The sequence below is a fragment of the Melospiza melodia genome, chromosome 2 (assembly GCF_035770615.1).
Source record: "Melospiza melodia melodia isolate bMelMel2 chromosome 2, bMelMel2.pri, whole genome shotgun sequence".
In the NCBI taxonomy this organism is placed as follows: domain Eukaryota; kingdom Metazoa; phylum Chordata; class Aves; order Passeriformes; family Passerellidae; genus Melospiza; species Melospiza melodia.
Genome location: NC_086195.1, coordinates 98,432,524 through 98,459,477, shown reverse-complemented (window position 1 = coordinate 98,459,477; position 26,954 = coordinate 98,432,524). Strand labels below are relative to the sequence as shown.

General features: G+C 36.6%; 1 protein-coding gene across 6 annotated transcripts in view; it reads left to right on the top strand.

The window, feature by feature from the left end:
• The window catches only part of PCDH9 (protocadherin 9), a 671,837-nt gene that overhangs the window by 439,321 nt on the left and 205,562 nt on the right, over window positions 1–26,954 (top strand). The window lies entirely within an intron of this gene.

Genomic DNA, 26,954 nt, shown 5'->3' with positions numbered 1-26,954 from the left:
TTTTTCAGGTACTGCTAAAAAAACTCTTGTGCTTTTGTTCTCCAGCAGTTGGGTGCAGACTGTTACTTCTCATTACTATAAGTGTGGTTTTCATCAGCATGAAGAAACAATCCACTTGATTAGTGAAGAATTCTTCTTTCACTGTGGTTTAGTAAAGGTTGTCAGGGACTCAAATTTGGCCTGGAATTGTTAACGTATCTAAGAGTTGAATGCAGCAGAGCTGTGCAATAGAACTGTACAAAGTAAAAATGTGCCTCCTAGTGTAAGGAAGGAGAAAAATGCATTTTCATGAAAATACTTGATAAATCACATTTTGATAGCTGCAAGCTGTGGATGTGATTCATTTTTCTTCAAAGAGATAAAGAGGAATAGCATATATTTAGTGGAGTGTTAGAACTGCTCTAGGGAGAAAGCCTACTGCACACTGTGGATGAATCTATGCAATAATTCCAACAGTTTTAAACCAGATGGAAATATAATATTTATGTCTTCTGTTACATGTTTACAAAGCTAAGTAAATGTTTGCCTAATTTCTACACCTCATTAATGAGTAGTATCAATATATATCAACAAAGTAATAGCTTCATAAAAAACATGTAGCTGCAGCAAAAATTGTAACACACACACCAGTTTCAAGATCATGTTTTTATTTAGCAAAATTAAATAGAACATTCTATTTTGTCCTATGTTACTTCCAATTCAATTCCATATTCTTGGAAGTGATGTTATAATGCTGTCTTTCAGTAATAATGTTTGTGGATAGCTTTTTTATTTCCAGTGCAATAAAAACTGTGTGGTTAAATTTGGCTGATAAATACCTGAGTTCACACTTTTTAATAAACCTATTACTATGGCAGTTTAGTCAAGTAATGTCAGGGGTGTTAAATGGTACTCTAATTCCAGTAATAAGTAGGAATATCTCTGCGGCAGTGGCTTAATTATGATTAAAGTTCAGAGTAATGGCAAGACTGCCTTGTATTACACTTGGTCATACGATAGTGTCCCATGTGGAGAAGCTAAGCCTCTGCTGCAAAGAGCTTTGGTTTTACAGTGTCACTATCATTACACCCAGTGGGTGATGATGGTTTAACCTTGAGGGCATACCCTTTGCTTAATCCTGTCTTTCATTTTGCTGCCTCCAAAGTTGCTTCTTTGGCAATACTGGAGTGGTCCATAGCTAAACAGCCTAAGGTGTAGAAAAATGTGCTACAGTATTAATGCCTAGATCTAGATAATTTGCCATCCAGAGTTATTCTTGTGTTTTCATAATATGAGACTATGAGAACTAAAATAGGAACATTTGCCTTTGAGTCACATCCTCCATTTCATTAAACACGAGTTCATACCTCACACATAATCTAACACTGTCACATTTAGCTACAGGCAAGCAGGAGTAAGAAAAACTGGAGTCAGGTTGGTGAATTAGCCTACAGAAGAGCTATAAAATAGTCTGAAGCCTGAATTCAATCTTAGCCCGTGCACTTATGACTTTAAAAAGATAAATAAAATCTGAGAGGCATTAGAAGATTGCTATCTCTTTACATCTCTTTGATGCCTCATTGCAATGAGGATTTAAAAATTGTCTTGGTTCAGAAAAGCCACTGTGCTACATCTGTTCCTATTCCACTCTCTCTTGCTCTGCACACCAAAGCTAATTGGAGTGTAAATCAGGAGGCCATAACCATTGAATGAGCTGTAGGAGGGGAACTTGTCTCATTGCTTCTCCAAGAGGAACAGATAACTTTCCAAAACTTCCTAGCTGCTGCTGCCTGAGAAGAGCACTTGCAGGTCCTCAGCAGTTAGATGAAAAGGCCACATGGGGCAGGGGACTATGACAAAGGTTAGAGGATTAAAGGGAGGGGAAGCTTCCACATGAGATGAAAGCTGGTGCCTTTTTCTGCTGTCACTGATGATACCAAGGACAGTTTAAAACCTCAGATGCTTTTGCCAGGTTAAAACAAGGGACTTAAGGAATTAAGAGTAATTTTTCTCCTGTAAGTATTTTCTGCTCACAAGGCTTTTCTTCATATCACAGCAAGCCCAGATCTATTGCAGACATTCACAGACTTTTTTAGGTTTCAAAGTGACACCATTATCCAGTCAAACCTCTACTATAGCACAATGCTTAGTGTTTCACACAACTTCCCCTAAATCAAACTGAGGTTTTAAAATATTCCAGTGATAAAATAGTCCAGTGATTTATTTCCACTGGTGTTTGATTACTTGTTTTATATGGATTTACATGGCAAGGTTGTGGATGGGGGCTGCAGACGGTGTCTCTTTGAGAAGACACCAGAGGCTGCCCCCCGTGTTTGACAGAGCCAATTCTCAGTGGCTCTAAAACAGATTCATTGCTGCCCAAAGCTGCACAGCATCTGGGGGGAAGGAGTAAGAAAAATGTGAGAGAAACAAACCTGCAGACACTAAGGTCCGTGACGAAGGACATAGAGAGCATGCTTCAGACAGCAAATAGCTTCTCTCTCAGCTTGTCGGGAAGGCGGTGCCCCCAGCAGCCTGTGGAGGAGCCCACCCTGAAACAGGTAGGTATGCCCTCCCTGAAGGAAGTCGCAGTCCATAAAGGGCACATGCAGGAGCTGTGGCCCCCGGGGAGCCCCCTCTGGAGCAGTCCTGTCTTGGAAGCTCACACACTGTGGAAGGGACCCATGTGTTGCTGGGAAAGGACCCCATGATGGCCGGAGTAAGAGTATGATGAGGAAGGAGCAGCAGATACAAAGTTTTACTTGCTGACTGCAACTCCTTTTCATATCCCTTAACACCACTTAGTGGCATCAAATGAATTTGATCCTGGGAAGAAGGATGGGTTGGGTAACGGGAAAGGTGTATTTAGTTTTGTTTTTCTTGTTTCTCACAATCCTACTCCAGCTTTTATTGACGATAAATTAAATTTATCTTCCCCAGGCTGAGTCAGTTCTGCCAGTGATGGTAACTAGTGAGTGATCTCCCTGTCCTTATCTCAACCCATGAGCTTTTTCATCTCATTTTCTTCCCATCTTGCTGAGAAGGGGGAGTGATAGAGCAGCTTGGTGAGCACCTGGCAGCAGCTAAGGTTAACCCACCAGAATATTAAAGTTCGTGTTGTATTCTCAGTCTGAAAGCATTTCTTTTCAGTTTCTACCTCTTGCCTGTGTGACTGTACCACCCTTTGTCAATGTGAAACCTGACTTCCAGAAGTGCAAGTATGTTTTGAGGCCCAAGGGACTTTTTTGACTAGTACAGCATCCTGCACAATACAAATCAGAAATCCTAGCCAATAACCTAAAAAAAGCATGTGTTTTCTGCTGGTATCTACAGCATATGTTACAGAATGATTTCTTCATTTAATGATCTCCAGTGACAGAGGAAATAGTACTACAGTGCTTACTGACTTCAACTGAATCAGGCTTTTATTTGATAAAAGAGGTTTTTGGTGTCCATAGTTCAAATGCAGTGCTCAAGTCTTCTTGAATCTGTAGTATTTTAATACTGGTACAATGTCTGTCCAGTAATATATATATATATTTTCAGAATAAGAAAAGTAAAACATAAGTCTTCTAAATTTCACAGTTTTAAAATATTTTTCTTTTTCTTTATCAGTCATTGTTTTGATCTGAGTGGGGTTTTTTTTTTCATCATGAACATGATGTTTAACAATACTTTTTAAACAAGATTTTTCTACTATTTAAAGATCTTCCATGGGAAATTAAAGTCAAAAGCATGGCTGAACACATATATCTTTAATCATCATGAAATGTATTTGAAGGATTTTTTTTTAGCATTCTAGGTGATCTAACACCTAACTGTGTTTGACACAATTCACCTTTTAAATGTGTGATAGTGTGATTATGGTAGAAATATTTGTTTGATTTTTTTGAGATTGCTGTTTCTGAAATTCAGTGGAAGTTGGTGTTGTGACTTCAATCACAACAATAGGAAGTTACTGTTGTGACAGCTGGGACTCCTTGTTACCTTGAAATTACAATTAATTTACCAATGTTACATGTTCTTTTACTAATAGAGTCTTAGTAGTGCAACTCCTATTCCCAGAGGCAAGTTGACAAAAAGAAAGATTATATTTTTGAGAATAAAGTGTTGAATTTAGCATGGCATTGTTAATCTCAGCCTTTAAATGTTTACAAATTTTAAGTAGAATTAGAATTGTTGATGGCTGCAATGAGAGGAATAATTTATAAAACAATGAGGAAGAATAAGCTCATTGCACCCACACAGTCCTGGGCCTGACAACTAGAAAACAGCTTTGCAGTGAGAGAACTGGGAGTCCTGGTGGATAGCAAATCAGCCATGAGCCAGAAAGACACCCTTGAAGAAAAGAAATCAGTCTCCTGAACTGGAACAGAAAAAGTGCTGCCAGCAAGCTGTTGGGAAAGTTCCTTTCTCTCTACTCCTCACTCGTGAGACACAATTGAAGTGCCAAATCCAGTGCTGGCTTTTCCAGTGTGGAAGGGAAATGGAAATATGGACTGAGTCCAGAAAAAGGCCACAAAGATTATTAAGGTATTAGAGCATCTGTCACATGGGGAGGTGCTGAGAGAACTGTGTCTGTTCATCCTGGAGAGGGGAAAGGCTTAGCAAGGATCTAATTAATGTGTGAAAATACCTGATGTGGTGCAGGAAGGAGAGCAGAGAGAGAGACAGACTTTTCTCAGTAGGTACCAAATCAAAGAATGGGACAACTGGGCACAAACTGAAACAGAGAGACATTTTCTTTAAACATAAGGAAAAAAAGAACCACCACATTTTCTTGCTATTGGAACAATAGAACTCTGCATCAATTTTCCCAGAGAGATTGTGGAATCTTCATGGATATTTTGGAAATCAAAAAAGACATTTCTCCAACTGAGTCGTGGTAACTTCCTGACCTGGGCAGGAAGGTGTGACTAAACCCTCACCGGACTTCCCTTCCAAGTTAACCATTCTATGATTCTGAAATCCTATAAATTATTAAATTTGTCATGCATAGATTGTGCAATGCAGATGTGAACTAAAAAAGAAAAGAAAAATCTGTATTCTCTAAGGTAAATCAAGTATTAACTTGTAAATTTATGGTAAGATATCTGGTGTAGTACTATACACAGTACACAAATCAACACAAATGTGTACAGTCCAGGTTACTCATTGCTTCTCTGGTTTAGCTCCGGAGGTAAAATCTGAAATGGGTCAAGTAAATCTTGTAAAATAATGCCTTTATCACACCATAGGTTATGAATGAAGGCTGTAGAAAGTAATCAAGTAATACCCCTGTTAGTTCTAGAAATTAATGATGAACTCAGCTTCATATTAGATACCCTGAATTTGGATGCTTACATGCAGAAATCTAAATATTTATCCTAAGTGTCTAAGTTCCCTTTTTAATTTACTGAGCACAGAAACTTTCATTTAAACTAGGAACTTATACAAAGTTTGTTAAATTTCACTCTAGAGTCCATTCACCATATTTCTGTTGAGTGTAATAGGATCTCAAACACAAAATTCACACAAAGACCTTTTGGATTGGATTTAGCTCTGCGATTTGTATGCATAGGACTCAAAAACTTGTTATACATCAGCATTTGGTTGAATACCTACTTCTTGTTAATTGCACTCCCTTCTTTCCTGTTTGACATCCACGTCTGAACAGCTTGGGTACCCCAGGATATTTCTTACCTCGGATTGCTGATGGTTAGACAGTAGAAGTTAGGTTTAGGTTGAGATTTATTCAAAAAGCTGTGAGTGCAGGTGCCATGTGTGTAACCTTGTGATGCATCTGTGACTCATTCAGATGCGAGTTGGAGATAGATGTGAATCTGAGAGTCTGAGATCCAGGTGTTGGCAGTGGAGACCTTAATTATCATAATTGAGACTAGACACCCAGACAGTTGTGTTTGATGAATGTGTAGTAGATGCATCTAATGTGAGAGGCATAGTTTTCCAAACTATATTGACAGGATCGACATTGTGTATAGGGAAAGCTCAGACACCTAAATTTAGTTGATTCCCACAAATCCAACCTTTTGTGTGAGATAAATCTCAGCTGTTCTTGGGGAGATCTATCAGTTTTTCTTATCTATCTACACATAACATTTTTCAAAGGAGAAGGGCATTGTTAATTTTTATGCCTTATTTTTACAGTACTAATTAAATAAAAATAAAAATACCAGTTCCATCCCTTCCTTTTCTTTTTTTTTTTTTTTTGGTATAACTGAAATGAAAACATCATACCTTTTAAAAGCACAATTCTAAGGAAGGATTTCTAAAAGTAAAATAATTTCTGTTCTCTAATCAGTTTTCCTTCCTCCAAACAATCACCAAATATTGACAGGGAAGTATAAGTCTCATGTCATTTTGAAAATTAGCATGTCTTGAAGTGCAGACGATGCCTTTTGATGGTCTCTTTAAGAATATATGCATGACACATTAATCGAATCCAGGAGTTCCTTCCTTAAAGCAAATATCTTAGAAAGCTTCACTTTCTGGGAAGGAACTCTAATCTTTTGGAAGAAAAAGTGTGCTATCTTAAGAAATAATCTTATGCAAAAGTGTCTTCAGGTTTGACCTAGACTTGTCCCTAAAGTAGGTGTTCATTTTATTCATTTTATTATGCTTATCTTATGAATCTATCTTTTCCATTTTCTCAGATTTTATGTTTGGGTTTTTGGGGTGGTTTTTTTATTTTTTTTTTTTGGGTTTTTTTTTTTTTTTTCATTTTTTTTTCTAAGGAGAAATCCATGCATAAGAAGGGAGGTTCTCTGAATAAAATTTGAAAATTATACTATGTAGATAATGAATATTCTGTTTTCTTTCAAATAATTGCCTTTGCAAGGAATATTTTGTGGTTTTTGTACATACATTTGCTCTGTTTGTCTTTAACAGGAGGAGAAGAGGGAGGAAAGATGAATTAAGTAGATGGGGAAAAAAATAAGGAATTATATTTGCAGTCTAAAACCCATGAAAGTAAACCTTGTAGAAATAGGAATAAGAGTTGAATAATTTCTGAGTGTAAAGCTTTATCCCCTTTCATACTAATCCAGGTAAATACATGTTAAGATAAGTGGGGAAAAGGAAAATAAGAGTAGAATACTTACCTTTTTTTGACTGTGCATTGCATTTTAAATGTCTTTAATCTGTGGTTGCAAGGTGGAGGCCTGTGTGCTACCGAGAATCCATCTAGACATGGTAGCAACATAAGCAACTAAATTTAGGACATAATTACTGGTGGCAAGGAAAGGAAAATATATTAAAAACTTTTTCCAAAACATTTAAAAACTTTGGAGTTTGTTCCCATCTTGAAATAAAATACAGATAAAGACATAAATAAATCTTTAACTGTTCAGGACAGTTTGAAAATTTTGCAGCTTTGGCAAAAAGCTTTTCAATAGAAATCCTATGCTACATCAGCACAAAGCCCACCACCAAAAAACAAAAAAAGCAAAAACCACCAACAAACAAACAAAAAAAATCAACCAAAAAACTCACAAAAAATTATTTAGTAACATCTAGACACCTTTGTGAGAAGGTAGAAAAGCATTTTTTTGTGTATACCTATATATATTTATTTTGTACCTTTATCTGAGTTTGTAGCTCCACAATGAAGTATTACACAGCACAGTAGGAACAGATCTGGATGTGAAGATCCAGAACTGGTGCTGACAGCGCAGAGGTTACTGTGTGTACTTCCATGGCAGCATCGACTTTTGTGGTCCATGGGCTGAATGCCCATTCATTACTGAATTTGTTTCATTCCATTCCAAGGGAATCCCATCCTTGTACTCCAAGAGTTCTTCACAAGTATGTCAAGTAGAGGTGTTTAGGAGATTAATGTCAGAAGTACACTCCTGCAAGTTAATGTTATCTTGCTATTTAGTAAGATATATTTCTAGCTACATGAAACAACTCACCTGTTATTTTAAACAAATCTGCATTATTGAACTGTCATCTAAGTACTTCGTGGTCAAATATTCCCAGCATATGCATGGTGTTTTTTGAGTTCTTCACTCTGAAAACCACACAAAAATCTCATTTTCAATACAAAACTTGAAATTAAATTCTATGTGTCTGCCATGTAGGGGAAGGATTCTTTTTGCTCTTTGGTGATATGCTCCACTAGTCTTTTAGATAAGGTCTGTCTTCAAGATCTAAAAAATGTGTTTAAGTTCATTGAGAAAGATTGAATAACTTAATTATTTTACTTTATCTTTACTGTACTGAACTATTCTATTCCATATCTGCATTTGTTAAATAGTGTCATGGAGATAACTATTGAAGACATACACATATCAAGCAAAAACATCAGTTATAAATGATTCATTCATCTAAAATAACAAGGAAAAAGCAAAAACCTTCTCAACTTTATAGTAATTGCATATTTTATAATCCAAGAGCCTAATGGTGTGATGTTTATCACTTTACACATCCTTCATTTTTTCTTCTGTAATATATATATATGATTGACAAGCGAGTGTGATGGAGTAATTGACCAGTTTTGATGTTTAACTTTTACTGAATATTAAAAAATATTTTTTCGTTAAAGAGCAGTAGCCAATTACTGAATTTAAGGGAAAGAAATTTATTAGTAAAAGCACGTTAAGTCATTGCTATTTAAAATGTACTTGAAATGTACAGGAGCATATTTCAATATTTCCAAAGACTTACACTGTAACATAGTCAAGGCGTACAAAATTGATTTCATTTTCAGTAGAGAAGCCAATACAATTTTAGTGTTTTGGGGTTTTCTTCTTTTTATAAATGATTTGGTTTTTCAAAAATTTAACAAAAGAGGCTGGTTTTAATTGGTGGTGTTATTCCAAGGCCCTTGAAACCCTGGCACTTACAGTTGCTAGGAGTGTGAATGTGATCTGGCAAGCTCAGCATAGTCATTAACTAATGGATTGTAGCTACACTCTTTCAATAAAAACGTGTAGGTGGTTAGTAATACCGTAGTGTTACCAGCAATTTTAAAGTCATTTGTAGGTTAGTTTGTGAAATTAAAAGTGTAATCAAAAATTTCCCTGCCCTGCTGCCTTTTTCAGCTGATTTAAGTGCAGATTCCGTGGATCATTCAGAAGAGAAACTAAATGATTTAAAAATAATCATCCACACCACAATGGATTAGTTGTTTGAATTATAGTTTCACAGTTCATATATTTATTTTCATAAGAAATGAAAGGAATTGTATAAGATAGTTTCTTTGTGCCATTACTTCAGGTCTTAATATTGATTAATTTTTCATATACTACACATACTTGTCCTTCATTATTACTTCATTATGAATGGAAACCATATATTTCCAGATGTAAATAGGCACTTAGTAATATGAATCCCTCTTGCATGAGCAGCTACACTGTTTGGAGACATATTAATTATACATTTTGCAGAATACTGAGAATATGTAACATATGTTATAGATGAATATAGGTCACTGTGACAGCTGTAATAGATAAATATATGCATATCTATGCATACAGACATACATAGATATAACACTTTCCACTAGGGTACAGAGATATTCAGACAATCTAGATGTTAATGATACTGACCTTTGTCTACCCAACTTCCCTTCAGCATTTAAAGAAACAGCATGACTGATTTTAAACATAAACATCATTAAAAATAAGCTGATGCATCAGTGGTTAAGTTCTGTTAATACTCTCTGCAGTCTTACCAGACTCTCAGGGCCACATTTTAAAGAAATTCTAGCTATGCTCACATGTTCTATTTCTGCATATCTGGACTGCTGTGTTAGGCATAGGACGGCCGCCCAGTTCATATTTGAGAAATCTAACTAAAATAGTCTCTTTAGGGACATGAAGATGGAGAAGTGTCTATAGGGAAATTCCTCATTTGAGAAGTGGCTGAGGTCACTTGGTCTGTTCAGCCTGGAGGGGACTGAGGGGAGACCTCACTGCAGTTACAATTCATGAGCAGAAGCAGAGGGGCAGGTACCAATCTTGTCACTCTTTTGACCAGTAACAGGACTCAAATGGCATAAAGCTAGAACAGAGACGTCAGGAAAGTGGTCACAGCATCAAGCCTGTCTGAGTTCAAAAATCATTTGGACAATGCTCTCAAGGACATGGTGTGACTCTTGGAATTGTCATGTGCAGGGACAGGAGTTGGACTTGAATGATCCTTGTGGGTTCCCTCCAACTTAGAATATTCTGTTATATGGCTTTATGATTCTATGATTTTTTTAACCCAAATTAAACACTATTCACACTTCAATCCATAGCCTATGAGTTATGCCTTCTAATAAAGTACTTTGCTGTTAAAAAAAAAAAAAAACAAAAACGTTTCTTTACATGCTTTATTTTCTTTTTGGGCTAAAGAGTCATTCACAAGAACATGCATGAATAATTAAAAAAATCCTCATAAGAACACAATAAAATTTAAAGAATCACTTAAGAATAAGCAATTTAATGCTTTGGAAGATATTTTAGTACAAAAGAGACTTGTGGTCCACAGTCTTTCATTTTCAGAGGAGTATTTTCTGTGTCCTTTTGTGTGTATTTCTCCCTTGCTTGCTTGTTTGACAAAAAGTATATTCTACTATTCTGTTTAATCTAATTCAATTGTTGTATGTATTTATTAATTTATTAATTTTGAAAGGATAAATCCTGGTAGCACTGTATGTTGATGTCTTTTCATATCCCATGTCCTTTGTTTAGAATTCCATATGTTTAGTTTGGTGAAAAGATAAAATGCCTTTCCCAGTTGATCTTGTCCAGAAGTGACTGCTGATATTGCCTACTCTGTTTCACAAGTATAGGGAGAGAAAAGGAGAGAAATTAGATGAGTGTCATTGGGGCAGCAGAGAAAAGAATGGCTTGGAAGGTGTCAGGTAAACTGCCAGCTGGATAGATTATGCATGACAGCATGGGCATTGTGAATGAAAAAGTTGAGAGCTGTGCGACTGACATCGCTATAGGTAATGCTTCCATGTACATTGAAACATGTTAGAACAGCTCTGTGCTGCTAAAAAGTTAGAAAGCTCTTTTATTTATGGCTCAAAAATGTCCATGAATCATTCTGTCAACTGAGCAAACTTGAACGAAAGAATGCCTGTCCTCAGAAGACTGTGAAGTTCCAGAACAATCTGGAAAACAACCCAAATTGAGAAAGAGAGTGCTTAACCAGGGGAAAAGATGAGTGCCATATTGCTTAATTCAGCCTCCTTCCTTTTTGGTCTTGTCAAATGTTTGCCTATTACAAGATGCCAGCCTACTCAGCGTTGTATTCTGCCACAAGTTATATGGCATCTCACAAATCTGGCAGTACACTGACAGCAGTCTTCTACTTTTTTATCTGGTTGCCCATCAAAATTTGTATAACTAGGCTGAGGCTATGAAATTGGAGTAGTATGTCTGGACTAGCCAGTGATGGTAAACTGTTGTGGTGCCTGTTGTAATATTTGAGAGCACTTAAAACTCATCTCTGAAAGGTATTGAGTATTGCTACATTCATGCTAGCAACAGGGATTTGGTGGTTTTGTTTTCTTTTTTATATCATATGCAGTATTACTTCCTCAAATTTTTAGAAGTCCTATACATTCCATTCAGTGCATGTGCAATCAAAATATGTGATACGCATATGAATGTCCTTAACAAGTCAGGCATAGAATAGTGTATTTAGTCCAAGAAAAAAGATGATAAAGCACTGTTTTGTTGTGTGTGTTTGTTTTTTTCTCAAGAAAATTTAGCAAATCTTGCACCTTAGCCAGATTAAATAATTAGATCATTTTAGAGAATCAAAACATCAATCAGATTAGAAAAGAAAGTTATCGAGTCCAACCTATGACTGAGCACCATGTCAACTAAACCATGACACTGAGGGCCACGTCCAGTTTCTTCTTAAACACCTCCAGGGATGGTGACTCCACCACCTCCCTATATAGACCATTCTGGTGCCCAATCACTCTTTCTGTCAATGACTCTTTTCTTCCTAATGTCCAGCCTAAACCTCCCCTGGTGCAGATCAGAACAGTGTGGTATTGTTCAGTCACTGGAAGAAGAGATTGACCCCCATCTGGCTATAGCCTCGAGTTGTAGAGAGTAGTAAGGTCTTTCCTAAGACTCCTCTTCTCCAGGTAAAACAGCCTCAGATCCCTCAGCCACTCCTCACAGGACTTATTTCCTAGGCCTTTCACCAATAATAATTTAATTTCATTTAATAATTTAAATTATTTTACTCAATGAAAAAATTCAAATCTATTTTTCCTGGAACACATAAGTGACGTTAGACAGGTATAGCGCCTACCTCAATAGCCCTAGTTTTGTTTTGATGGAGTGTATTCAACAGTTTTGATCATTTGAATTGGCCTGTCAAGGTCAAAAAGGGTCGATCAGTGTAGCCAAGTGTATGTCTCTGGATGATACTTCAGCAAAGTCTCAGTTCAAAATTACTGAGAAATGTCTAGTTAAAAAATATATGAAACAAAATACCTTCAGCAAACTAAGATGTAGCCACCCCCTCAATAAATAATTGGAAATAAACTTCTTTCTGTAGTTGAGAGTCAGCTTTGCTGATAATCTGCCTTGTGAAAGGTTTGTTAAACTGGGCCATTCATCTGTGCATCAAAATTCCAAACTGTGAGCAATTTGAAAATAGCACTTTCTACTGTAACAGTTGGTTGTACCTCATAATAGATACTGAATAATTTTAAAGGAGAAAAAAGCAATGGTTTTCATTGTTAGTAGTTTTTTTTTTTCATTTGTCTATCTGTTTGTTTATCCAAGGTTCTTTTTAGGCAAGACATTTGACAAAAATTGTCCTTAATTATCATTATAAGCACCTTTGATGATCAGAAAAAAGCCCAAAAAACAACCACATTAATTAGCATAGAGGTCTGAACTTCCAGCCTTTGTGCACAGATTTACTCAGATTTTCCTCCTTAGCCAACAAAAGTGGGTTTAGGAAGCACCAGAATGATCGGCTAATTATGAAGCCCATGCTTATTTCTAGATCTGTTTTACAAAATAGGTTCTTTGATAAACTGTACTAATCCAGTAATTTATATTCAGCCATTCAAAGTGTAATACAGAACAAGTACCTTATCTCTTACTGTCTCTTGTTTGCTCAATCTTTTCATGTGACTCTTACAAAACTTTGCCACTTGATGCCCTTTCAACTTTTCCCAAGTAGCACTTAATTTGTAAGGGTAAAGAAGACCCACCAGTTTTATCATCATTAGCATGTTATGTGGTAAACAAATTTGGCATGCAATAATTTCTCTGCATGAAGATTAATTCAATCATTAGACTAACATTTGCTGCTCTACAAATACCCATTTCGACCTATTGAATTTATTATTTAATATCTGTGGGCACTGATTAGCAGTTTTGCTCATTATCACTCTGAACCTGCTAAATAAATCATGGCCTTAAATTGTTTGTGTGATTGTTTCATGAACTTGTTTTAACCTCTCTGGCTCAAGTGTTTCAACTTGATTTTAAAAAGATAAATATTTCATTTTTCACATTTAATCTTGACAATTGGAACAATAAATGAAAAATTCTCTTCAACTATATAGAAAGAGTCTCTTCCCCATTACATGGGCCAGCTCTATGCAGCAAAACAAGCCTGCAGTTTTATTTTGCTTAATGCTCATACATTTCAACCTTCTTCACCTAATATTTTTTTATTGCTCACCTCCTTTTTATTCTTCATTACTTATGTATTTTGGATGTGGGTTTCCAGGATTATACAGGTAAGAATTAGGTGCAGGTGCCCTAGCGCTGGTGGTGGGGGCTGCAGGGTGACCGCTGTGAGGAGCAGCTGTGGCTGCCCCATGCTGGGCACAGCTGGTTCCACCTCTCTACAGAGCACCCACCGCAGGGCACAGCTGAGCCCTGCCACCAAGGAGGGGGCATCTTGCAGAAAATATGCTTAAGGTTAAAACACACCACCTGCAGTAAAAAACACTGTCTGGCAGTACGAAGTGAGGAAAAATAGGAGAAACTCTGCTACCAACTCCCAGGTCAGTGAAGGAGGGAAATGAGATGTTCCAGGATTCAGAGCAGAGACTGCTCTGCATTTCTGGAGAAGGAGTCACCAGAGCAAGTATATTCACAAGTCAGGAATGAGAGACTGAAGTTGAGCCTCAAAAAGGGGTAAGTGAGTATAAAGTGTTGCTTTTGTTTCTCTTTTCTTTGCTTCTCACCACTCAGCTCTAATTTAATTTGCAACAAATTTTATTTTCTCAAAGTATCACCCCTTTTGCCCATGGTGGCAATTGTTAATCATTCTTCTCATCTCAGTCTTAACTCAAAAGTGTTTTTATCTTACTTTCTCTCCTGTCCTGCTGAGGAGAAGCAGTAAGAGAGGGCCTGGTTGGGCATTTAATATCAAGGCAAGGCCAACACACCACAAGTGGTAGTTTAAACCAGTTACCTAGGAGAGTAGCCTCGGACTTTAGAGAAAAATATTATTCAATTCTTTACCAGTTAAAACTTATGGCCAGATTTTAATCAATCCTATACCTTTTTACTTTCTAGATTTCCAGTGTCTCAGCTTCTGTTTTATCTTCCCGAATCTTCTCTAGTTTTATCTTCTCTAGTTATTTAGGCCATGCTTACCTATAAGAGAAATTTGTCAGATACTAACTCTGTGACATTACCATACACTCATATATGAGGAATTGTGGCAGAAGGTGTCATAACTCTTCTTGATTATACCTAATGAAATTTTGAGAAACTAATGATGTTTTGAATGTATATATATTTGCATTTCAGAGGATTCTGTCATGTCACTGAGGCAACTTTCAGAAGTGTAAGATTTCAGAGCAAGACTTATTCTGAAAGAGGTACTGTTCCCCCCCTCTTTTGTTCAAGCCTTTGCTTCTGAACAAAATCTTCCTGTGCAGAACAGCAAGCTTTCTCCTAAAATAGCTGTACTGTTCTGTGTTTCCCGCCCAGGAAGGCAAGCTTCCTTAGTGGCAAGAGAATATTATTGTAGTCATAAAGCCAAAGATAATAAGCTGTGTCTTGTCTATATTATGGTCAGCAGGGAGAGGTAGCAGCAAGAAACTAGGAACTATTGCACGTGGATTGTTTTCCTCTTTTCTCCCATGAAAGAGCTGTAGAGAATCTAAGTCAGTTTGCTATTTCAGCTCCTTACAGGGGTTGCAAACATACCATTCAAATAAAACACTTCCATAATATAAGGGTTTGTTTTCTATATAAGTAAAAGGGAGCCTTGGAAGAAAAACCACAAAATTTGCCAATCCACTTTGTGCAACAGGAGCTCTCACAGGTGCCGTGCTGTGCTATCACTCACCTCATTTACACTGCTACCCAGAGTTTTTGAAGACTGCTTTACACAGTGATATAGCATAATACGAATGCTTTGAAGTAATAATATTAATTTCTTAAATCATATTTTCCCTTTAGTTCTTATAAAACAGCAAGTATAAATAAAATCCTTCATTACTGTCATAAACGCATAAGAAGCCAAATGCTGTCTGAAGCAGTACCCCTTTTCAAATTGAATCTAGCTTTGTCTTAAATGCAGTACTGTAAGAATTTAATTTCCTTGCTTTATCATAACAAAAAATGTTGGATTTCCTTACTTACAGATTTTATTTTTTAAAGTGGATCGGGAGACATTGTAGGTGCTTTGTATTTTGTTCTGTATCCCTCCATTCCTTCTGAAATATAATACATTGCCATTCTGAATGGCTCATCCAGAAACTATGAAAATGAATTTTGAGTATTAAATAATGGATAACTAAACCTGAAAAATGCATTTTAGAAAACTCAGGGGTTAGTCTTTCAATTTGCACTACACAAATCTTTTTTTAACCCAAAAATACCATTATCATTTTTTTCAGGTGAATGTATTTTTATTGCATGCCCATATCTGGAAAAGCATTCAGATCTCTATTTTTTTCCCTAAAATTACTTCTCTGACATACAACTGTGAACAGCTTAAAAGGAAAACCTGTAAACAGCTGTCACAGAATACATTGATGTTTCACAAGGCTTTGCTTGCAATCTTCTTTTCAAAGTACTGTAAGAGTTTCTGCTTATGTTTCCATTATAGAAAGCTTCATTCTCTGCTAAATAGTGTGTGGATCTTTTGTCCCTGATGCTTTATTATTTCATCCTTTGGATCTATTTTTCACTTGGCTGAGTAGTCAACTATTTAACATGTGTTCAGATAACCTTTGAAAAAGGCTTTTCTTGATGTTTGGTATGCAAGACCTGTTCTCCAAGTGCAAGCAACAACACTCTTGACACATTCTGATTTGCTTTATTTTGTTTTTCTTGAATTATTTTTCACCTTTATTCCTAATCTGGCTACAAGGAATAGTTAGTAGTGTAAACCCACAATTACTTACATCACTTCCACCTGCCTTTGCAATGGGAAATCCAGACATAGAATACAGCAGTGAAAAAACCCCTAGTAGTGAGCAAGACATAAATGGAAAAAATTGGTCAGCATGTCAAGTTCTGTGGTGTTAAAATAGAGGCTTGACTGATTACAGTACATCCCATGGGCCAGTGTCTCAATGGTCATGCAGGGTCTCTGGGGCCTAATTCACACATTGATCAGGAGTGTCCTTTAAGCAGTCATGTAGATAATACTGAGCTCCAGTTGTTTTCATTGCTATCACAGTGTAGCTCTACTGGATGATGCTTGCTGTTTGTTCAAAAGAATCTTCAGAGGTGTATTTCACAATGTCCTACTTGCAGAAAGATTCTGCTCAGTTTATTTAGCTTTATAGATAAACTATGAATCCCGAAGATACCTCCCTTCCCATCAAATGAATCTGTTCTTGTTTTTAAATAATTGCTTATGATATAGTAATGTAACTAAATGTAATATAACAGCTGTCATAAATGCAGATAAAATTCTAATTAGCTAGTACCATCGGGATTTGGAAAACATGTTGCCTGGTTAGCAAGGCAATTCTTATTTTACAGGGAATGTTTCTGAAGTACAAGAGAGTTCTACCATGGCAGGCTAATTTCTGACAGAAGATTGATTCCAGTTTTTGATTTTCATTGTATTCCTCAAATGGGTTGAATTCTAAACCATAGAGCAAAAATCGTATCTGACTCCCAGAAAGCAGTTAAAATGGAATTACAGTTTATCTAGACTTGATACATGACCATAAACACATAATTCCCCAATTAGAATTGGGCATTGTATTGTGTTTTACATGAACTTCAACATTCATTTCAGACAAAACATAATTGAATAAATCAGAATTTACAAGTCACTGATTTGAAAATTATGATTCTTGCAACTGAGTTCTTTAAACCAGTCAGTTTATTGCTTCACCTGTTTGAAATTTAGCTCCAAATGAATTGCACTGGATTTTTAGTTAGTTTAGGCAAGTAAAGCTTTTTTATATGCTACTCCTTTACAGAATTTTCCAAGATACCACATTGTCTTTATTGAGAACAAACACATGCTAACCACTGAAGACAGATGATAGCATAAGTTGAATTGTGGTGCAAGAAAGGAAAAGTGCTTCTTTAACTGCTGAAAACTGTTATATAAAAACATATCTCATGACACTCAGAAATAGTGTGCTTGCCTTTGTGGTGAGTGCTGATGATCAAAACAAGAGTCCTGAAGACAAAAATGTTACTATATCTGTGGCTACACAGTTTTTGACATTTCTGTATTCATAATATTTTTAGGAAAATACCATTTGTTTTATTTGGTTCTGATTTAATTTTTTCCTCCTTCCCCCTTATCCCTTGTGTGCGTACATATGTATGCGTTCCTTCGGTTCTCTCCTTTGAGTGTAAAATAAAATAAAAAGTAATAACACTGAAAAGCCGATGGGCAAAAATTGATTCATAAATGAGAAGGTGGCATTCATCTTGGAGCTCTTATTGGAAACCTAAATCTCAGTAAATTTGTAGCCTAAGGATACAATGGGCTTAAAGGATTTCTGTCTCTGAAGAAAAATTAGAACGCCTTTGAGGTAAGGTAAATGGAAAAGGTTGTTTGGGCAAACGTGGAGTTCTACCACTATTAAATGTTAAGCACCATCAGGGGGTATCTCAGTCATTAACAAGAGTGGCATGTTGAAGATTGTTTCAAGCAGGAGAAGAGTTATGGATGGCTGTGTGGAGGTGGCACAATGCCACAGGGAAACTATATCAAGCAAAAAGAAGACTTTTAAAAATATATTGTGGAGAAAATCCTACTGAAATAACATCCTTTCTTTACATAATTTAATTTTTTTTCCCAAAATAACAACCCTGAGTTGTCTTTCAAATGAAGCAAATCTGGGACACTAACTTTGAGGTCCAGTGTGCAACCAGTCCCCCCTGATCTTTGGCATATTTTGTCTTCACTTGCAGTGTAAACAGAAGTACCAACTTAATCAAAACACAAGCATGTTCACTTCACATCCAAGTAGTTAGCAGTCTTGACTGACTTGGAAGTGTTTTATGGACCTTGTGTGTTAGTTTTGTATATAATTAAAAGGGCTCTCAGGGCTTCTGTAGGCAGCCAGCAAGTTAAGCTATCTGGTGTGAGAATAATGTGTTGCTATCTAGGGAAGGAAAGATTTAGGAGCCAAGCTCGGATCCCTGTTTTAAGCCAAGAGAGTTTGAAAAGTGAGCAGACATGAAGTGTTATATCTCTAGGCAGTAGTTACCAGATTTCTTATTACGCTAGCACATCCCCCTGGCTGCTCTGCAAAATAGCCCTGAGATTAGAAACTCTGCAGGAAGCTATCTGTGTTCTCACTGTTGGAAATATGTTGTTAGGAAGACAGCAGCTACATGGAAAATGGGTATTAAGATATTCTTCAGTATCAAGAATATTTTGCTTTCCCAGTTTGCCTTAAGGTATTGCTCAGAGAGAATAGCAGGTAGTATGGTCTCTGCTGTAATCCTATTTGAAAGTAAATAGTGAGAAATAGCATAAGTTCACCTTCTAATGTATAATGTACAATAAATTGTACTGTGGAACAATGAATTGTACTGTGGGACGAGAAATTGTACTGTGGAAGGACCATAATATTTTACTCATATAGTGCTCTTTAGTTTAACACAGAAATACGTTTTCATATCTTCACCATTTCCTATATTATATTATCATGTGATACCCTTGCAGCTTCTTACATTGGGTTTAGGTGGAAAAGTTTGCTAGTGGGGGGATGGGTTTGCGGGAATGGGTTCTGTGAGAAGATTCTGGAGGCTGCCCCCATGTCAGGCAAAGCCAGTTTCACCTGGCTCCAAGACAGATCTGCCACTGGCTGAATCGGAGCCACTCAGGAACATTAGGAGCACCTCTATGAAAAGATTGAAGAAAGGGTAAAAAATGCTGTGCAGCAGCACTTGGAGAGAGAAGGGATAGTATGTGAGAGAACCACGGATCAGTGAATGAGGTGGGAGAGGAGGGACCTCAGGCACAGATTCCCCTTCAGCCTGTGGAGGTCCATGGTGGAGCAGGAATCCGCACTGCAGTCCCGCCTGTGCCAGAGCAAGTGAAAGCTCTGTAGGAAGCTGCCACCTGTGCAGAGTCCTTGCTGGAGTAAGTTCCAGGCAGGACCTGTGATCCTATGGGATTTAGTTAATTCCTGAAGAATTGCACCCCATGGTAAGGACTCAAGATGGAGCACTTTTTTGAAAAACTGCAACCTGAGGGAAGGATCCATTCAAGAGAAGTTCCCAGAGGACTGTATCCCATTGGAGGGATCCCACACTGGAGCAGGAGAAGAGAGTAAGGAGTTTTTCTCCTGAGTAGGAAGGAGTGGCACAGACAATGTGTGATGAACTGACCGCAGCCCCCATTCCCCATCTCCCTGCACTACTGGAGGGGAGGAGGAAGAGAAAATAGGGAGTAAAGCTGAGCCTGAGAGGCAGAGAGGGGAGGAGGGAAGTTGGTTTTAGATTTGTTCTTACTTGTAATTACCCTACTATGTTTAAATGGCAGTAAATTAAAATAATTTCCATAAGTTGAGTCTGCTTTGCCTGTGATGGTAATTGGTAAGTAATCTTCCTGTCCTTATCTTGACCCATGAGCTTTCCATTGTACATTTTTTTTCTGTTCTGTAGATGAGGGGGAGTGATGGAGTGGCTTGGTGGGCACCTGGTGACCAGCCAAGGTCAACCCACCACACTACTAAAATCAAAGGTTGATTATTTATAGGAGACTTGACAGCAATGTGACCTTTTTGTTTCCTTTGAGCTGCCACTAACAGCGGTGCAGCCCGCAGATTACAAGGTCTTATTTATCCTGCTGTTTCTGTACACTGTGATTTTATTTTATTTGTTTTATGTTTTGCTCTGGTATTTTTTTGGAATACTCAACATCCTTCCTTTGGACCCTATTAAAAATGTAGTTTCTATCCCCTTTATAGCATTCTGGGGTATGTTTGATCCATTTAAAATGATCCATGGGATAGAAGATTTCATCAGTCCACCTAACTTTTGTCTCCCCTTCTCTATCCTTTGGTATACTTGTACAAATGACAGTTACTTTAGATCACATTATAGACACAATTTTAGGTACAGTTTCTGAGATTACCATTTACTTTGTAAAGGCTTTAATAGGCATGTGTATATATACCAAGTATTATTTCTTATTATTTTTTCCTCCAGTGGTAATGCCACTGACAAGAAGAGAGATATTAACAGAAACAGTATGACACTGATATGCCAGCTGAAGTATGAGCTATTGTAAAGCATTGATGTAGTAGTTTCAGGTCTATCAGACACTAAAAACTTCAGGCCTGGAGGAGGTTATGGGTAAAGGAGGTAAAGTGCTGGACTGACCCAGATTATCACAGATTGTCAGTTTTCACAGATGAGGTGCAACTATACGTATCTTGATACTTCTCTGCTCCAATAAACACCTTATTATTGATAGTTGTTATTGAGAGGTTTAGGTCATGTAATTTTGTTTGCCAACTAATGCTGTAGAAATGAATGCAAATTCATATTGAGATATGTGAATGAGTGAATACATTTTCAGAAACCGATAACGTAGTAAATACATATAATCATGCATATAGAAAACTAATGTGGTACTTTACTGGATTTGCTAAGCTCTTTTTAGTGACAAAGTTGCTCTACAATTCTTAACCATCTTGTTCAGGGGATTTAATGTCTTTAAAATTTAAAACTCATTATACCTATTTCATATTTAATACAAGCATAAGAGTTCAGGGAATAAAACGCTGTGAAAGAAAATGATCACTTTCAAACTAAGATGTTACTCCACTAATCTTGCAGGAAAAGATTCAGGTGATGTGAACTTTTATATAGTTTTCAGTGAAACATAACACTTGGCAAGAGGAATTAAAGATAAAGAAATGCATGTAAAGCCCTGCAGTGTTGGGTTTATTCCTTAACTAGAAGTTTCAGGCTACAGATTTAATGCATAGCTTCTGAAAATGTTAAATATCATACATATTAAGGCTACTTAATTCAGATTTAACAGTAGGAGTTTTGGAGGCCTGCCATGTACAAAGTAAAGGGAGAGAGGTAAGCACTCCCCTGATGTTAAGAGGAGCCATCACTCAAAATAATTTCTGCCTAGTTTAAAACCATAGATCTGCATGCTGAAATCCTATGGAAGATTTGTACTTCAGTCAAAAGTTTACATTTAACCCAGAATAAATCGTCCCAGTTGCAGTATTTATGTATCAGAACAAGAAATTTTTCCCCTCGTCTTTCCACAGAATAAAAAGACCTAAAACCAATTGAAGCTATTGCCTGTTATGGGATTTTGTTAAACTGTGATGTTTCAATGTAAAAAATAGCAGTATCAAGTCATTTTTATTAATAATAACACAATATCTGTTTCTTCAGAGCAAGTGTGATATTGATTGACAAGGAATAGCTGTAGAGCAAACTTTAAATTACAGTACTTATTATGAATGTGACTTGTAATTAATTATTTAAGGGATACATTTTGTCCTGATTTACAGTATTGAAGTTCTCTGGAGTTGGACATGCTCATTAACAGAAAAATGAAACTCTCAATTTAAAAGTTTCATGATTTATGTTTTGAATATAGATGTTATTCTTACAAAAAGAGCTTAAAGCATAGAGCATCTGTACTGAAATCTGATGCTACATCTTTTTTAACAGGTACACTGAGATCCATTTTAGTTACTTGATTTATGAAGAAAGAAAGAGAATTAACGCTCCTATATTTGATGTGAGAGTACATGATTATGCTATTTACAGTCCAGTTTTTCCAGGTTTTAATGTAGACATCCGTTAGTGTTCCCCAGCTTTGTTACTCTCTGTTATCTTGTGTATCATAATTTCCTTTATGTGCCTAACCTTTACTTAACATGACTGATACCCTGCTGAGGAATTGAGAGACAGGTGAGGCATGTACCTGATCTCAGGAAGCTGCAAGTTTACAAAATTAATTTCTGCACTCTTTATGAAGCTCTAACTACAAAAGAACAGCATTCAAGAAGTCATTATGCTGAGGAGAAGTAATCTAAGATCAGGAATTAGAAATGGTCAGAACAAAGATTTGGTGTGTCAGTAAACTTAATGGTTCATTTGTGATTCAAATTACATTTTCTCATTGAGGCTGAAATTCACAATTAGAAGTCCAATTCTTATATTTTATGTAAATGGCTTCTGTGGACCTGAATTTGTAGCTGAGGCATTAATAATCCTGGAGAAAGAAAATAAGAGATGCTTGGTTTTACATAATAACCTATTAAATGGGGCATCACCCAAGAGTGTAGGAGATTGCACACAGGATTGCTTTGAGGAAAGAACACAAAATTCATTGCAGATGAATAGTGAAAGATTCCCTGGAAATATGTGGGATGCTGGAGTCTTGTCCTACCACACAAAATTGGCTGTGCCTTCTGACTGCTGGACACATTAGAGCCATAATGATATAATGTATAAAGAAAAACTGTAGTAAAGAAGTACCAACCTGTCCTATTCCTCCTGCTTCTGGGGTATTTTCCTGGGTTACCATTTTTCACTATGTGTGGAAATCTGGAAAGCAAAGTAGACAAGACAAACTGGCCATGTAGAGAACAAATGCTTTCAAGGTAATAAATGGGGACAACCAGTGCAATCTTCCTTGAGTACAGAAAAGATGCAGCAATTGTGGGAAAAAAACCCAAAACATCTTTATAGTGCACTTTCATGGAACATAGATGGGCCAGCCCACTGACAGCAGTCTCATAGTTCAATGACAGATGTATGATAAAGACTAGCTATTAGTCTTGTCTAAAAACAACATGTGGGGAGATTTTGTGCACCAGAGAAAGTCATCAAGGATTTTAAGTATGCAGACTGAAGAGGAGTGATTTTGAATCAAGAATAAGAACCAAGAACACAATAGCAGAAAATTTCAAGGCACTCTTCAGCTTTCAAGGCATGGTCATGAAGCTCTTACTTAGAGGCATCCAACTGGTTATGAAGCATAGCAGGCATGAGTGGACCAGAATTAGTGTCCAGGTACTGCCTGGGGAATGACTGTCCCTGCTAGCCTTCCATCTGCAGGGAGGCAATGATTTTCCAGGTAGTCGCACATTAAATAGTTTGGTAAACAGAATTGAAACATTTTTTTGGCTTTTTCAACTATATCAGTTCTAAACACACCAGACTCCTCTGTGGGCTTCAGTACAGTGAAGAGAAGCAGTGAGGATGAAAGAAACAGTAGATGTTCACTATTCCCTTTGTAAATATCTCTTTTAGGATAAAAGTAAGCTTTGCAGTGTAGAACCTGCCAGGAAGGTCAGAAATAGAACTCAAAATCATCCAACACCCTGCTTTTGCTATTTACAGCTGGGGAGAGAAGAAGGTTTAGTCATCAAACTGCAGTCTAATTAAGGAATTATATAAAAATTACATGTAGAAATTCTTAATGTTTTCACTGTTTCTCTTGATTTTGTATAATTTCCCTTGGGAAAGGTCAGAATTATTATGCCATCTCATTATGGTTGTATAATTTTGTTTCTTTTTGGGTTCTTTTCTGTTTCATTTTGAGGGAGTTTGTTTGGGAGTTTTGTTTGTTTGTTTGTTTGTTTCATTTTGGGTTTTGTTTCATTTATGGTTTGTTTGGTAGATATTTTTTGTTCCCCTTCTCTGGTTTAGATTAATGCTCACTCTTCCTGTTTCACTTAAATTTAATCCCTAAAGCTTGTTAATTTAATATGCAATCATATAATTTTTGATTATTGACTGTGAATCAGATGCCTCAGTGGGAATCAGCAAAGTTTGCTGAACTTCATAAATCCAAGTTTATAAAGAGGCAAAACTTTTGCTCTGCAAACATTTTTATTTTTTTCCAACCAGTAAGTCATCCACTACTATACAACTCAAGCGGAACACCCAATCTTAGTAAAATATGAAAGCAATCTCCAGTTGCTAGAACAGGTTGCTTCTATTTCGGTTGCTATGGAGCCCTACAAGCAATCACAGTGCAGACATGAGCTATGACACGCTGCACCTGATGTGTTTCATTGATAGGTGCTGGGGGACCCAAGGCAGTGCAACATCTGTGCAGTAATGTCATATTCCCACACAGCCAAACCCTAACCTTCAAGCAAGAATTAAAGTTAACCTTAAAAATGTAGTTGCATTGAATTTTCATACTGCGGGCAATATACTTTTATGCTTGTAAAGTAAATTTAATAGGACTTCAGTAAAACCAATCCCAGCAGTGCTTGTGGTGTTTTCTCTTTAGTGAGATTTAGTTGCAGAAAATCAAATCCTGCAGAAGAACAAATGATGCAAACATACGTAATAATACACTTTGATGATATTCTTATGATTGGATGCAAATTCACCAAGTTATTTCTGTACTTCAGCATATCTTTATGTAACAGCAGGTTTCCTCTGAAGTTTTGTCTTTTTCTCAGAAAATTAATGATTTTTTTGCACTTTGTGGGTATTTCGCTACCTATATATATTTTTCTATTTTTTTTCTTTTGATGAATCTGTTACATTTTATAATTTCCTTTGGTTTTTTTGCTTAGACATTTAAGTAAAGATATTGTTAGCAGGTTTTTTTTAATAACATAGATAACACATACAATATAGATGGCATTTGTTTTTTATAGATATGTTCTTGAAATTAAACATAGATATGGATAAAGAGGAAATGCAATATGAACACAGGGAGGATGTGCATCATTTGAAATGCAAAAATTAGCTCATAAAGAGTGAGTTCATAATGTGTCAAGATGTCTCAATAACTAAATAATTTTGTTATTCTTGAACATGTACACTATATTTATTACCTCTAAACCATATTTTACTTTTGGTGTCTTATACGTTTAATAAAAAAAATCTTCACTGTATGTTATTCATAATACATATGAATAAGTAATTCATTTTATCAACTAGCGGATGATTGGAAAATGCTCTGACCAGTAATTTTACAATGGCAATTGTTCAGTAAATAAGATCTTTCTCAATCCTTTTTGGTAAGAATTTAGAAACAAAATCAAAGCTATGTAAGATGGGGAAAAAAACAAAGAAAGAAAAATAATTAAGAAGCAAAAGGAGATATTTTGTAATAATAAAATGTTTCCCTGTGAACATTTTCCTTGTAAAACATAGCTATTTTTATTTTCATTTTATGTTACAACTTTTTCTGACAACCTTTCTACATTTGCCTTGCATTTTTTATTTCAGCAGTTCCTTTTCACCAAGTATTTAATGCCACTCAGGGTAGTAAAAATGAAAAGGAGTTAGGCTGTGGCAAAATAATTGATGTCCCTCTCGGTTTGCCCCATGAGAATGCTCACATAATAACCCAAATCCCCTTGATTTAGGTCTTACAGTTTAACCTGTCAATATGTAATTATGGTTCACAAACAAAGCAGATTATTTCACAGTTTCAGTGTGGTTTCAAACATGCAGAATGGAGTGGAAATATCCAAGGCTGGTAAAAGGGATTGTCCTATTAGTAGTTTCTTAAATAATGACCTCAGGGGACTGGGACTATATTTGTGTGTATCAACTCAGCTATCTGAAAGAAGAGACCTTTTCTGCTCCCCTAGTTAATCTCAAAGGACTGGAACTTTGATTACCACTATAATTTAAACAATGCAAGGGCACATTTTTTGCATACTTATTGTTTATTGTTCTTTATCAATTGTTGGAAATATCTTCCCAGGCAGACTGGGTAAACAACTCTCTAGAGATAACATTTTTTGTCACACCAATGCATTTTCTGTTACGGATTGTAATTGATTTTTTGAACAGTTTTATGATGGCTTAACATTAGTATGGATTAGCAGTGAAATTCCCTCTAAAAAGAAAAGGGGATCAGTTAAGGTAACACCTCTTCTATTAATATATTTTTAGCAACTCAGCAAACAATGTGGAAAATGTTCATGCTTTCTCAGTTCTTATTTCTCTGTCAGCTGTTCTTCCTCACCTCCAGTTTGGCAAGTGGAGCTCTTTAATCCCAGCAAAGAGGGATTGTTGAAATGTGTTATTAAAATAGTCAAGTTATTAAGAGCTTCTGTTTACTATACTTTGATAGATTACATGAGCCTGTGGCCCTCCTAGTAAATCAGTCTACTGTAAAGAAGGAGAACCACAACAGTGAAAGGCAATTACATATGCACTTTTTCCTAAAAAATGTGGATGCAGTCGCATGGTGGCTCAATGTTACTGTATTCCCTCCTCCAGTCTCTGCCAATTAAGCTACAGCTTTAAATCCTGAGGAATTCATGGGCTTCTGATAGGAAGAAAATTCCTGCTATTATCCGTTAACGTGAATACCGATGACAAGCGTCACTCATGTACTTCAGAAATCAAGAATGCATGTCATTAAAATTAAAATTGTGTCATTGCCATTGCTGAGACTGACTCGTGAGGAGTTGTCTTCAGGCATCTTGACAAGCAACAGCTTCAGCTCACAAATGGCTGGTTAGCAGAATAAGCTCAAGGTGCATCTGTCAGAGCAGGAAGGCTGTAAGGGGGGTTGTGCCAGGCATATCCAACCCTATTGTGACCAACTTTCATTAAAACCAAACAGACCATCATCTT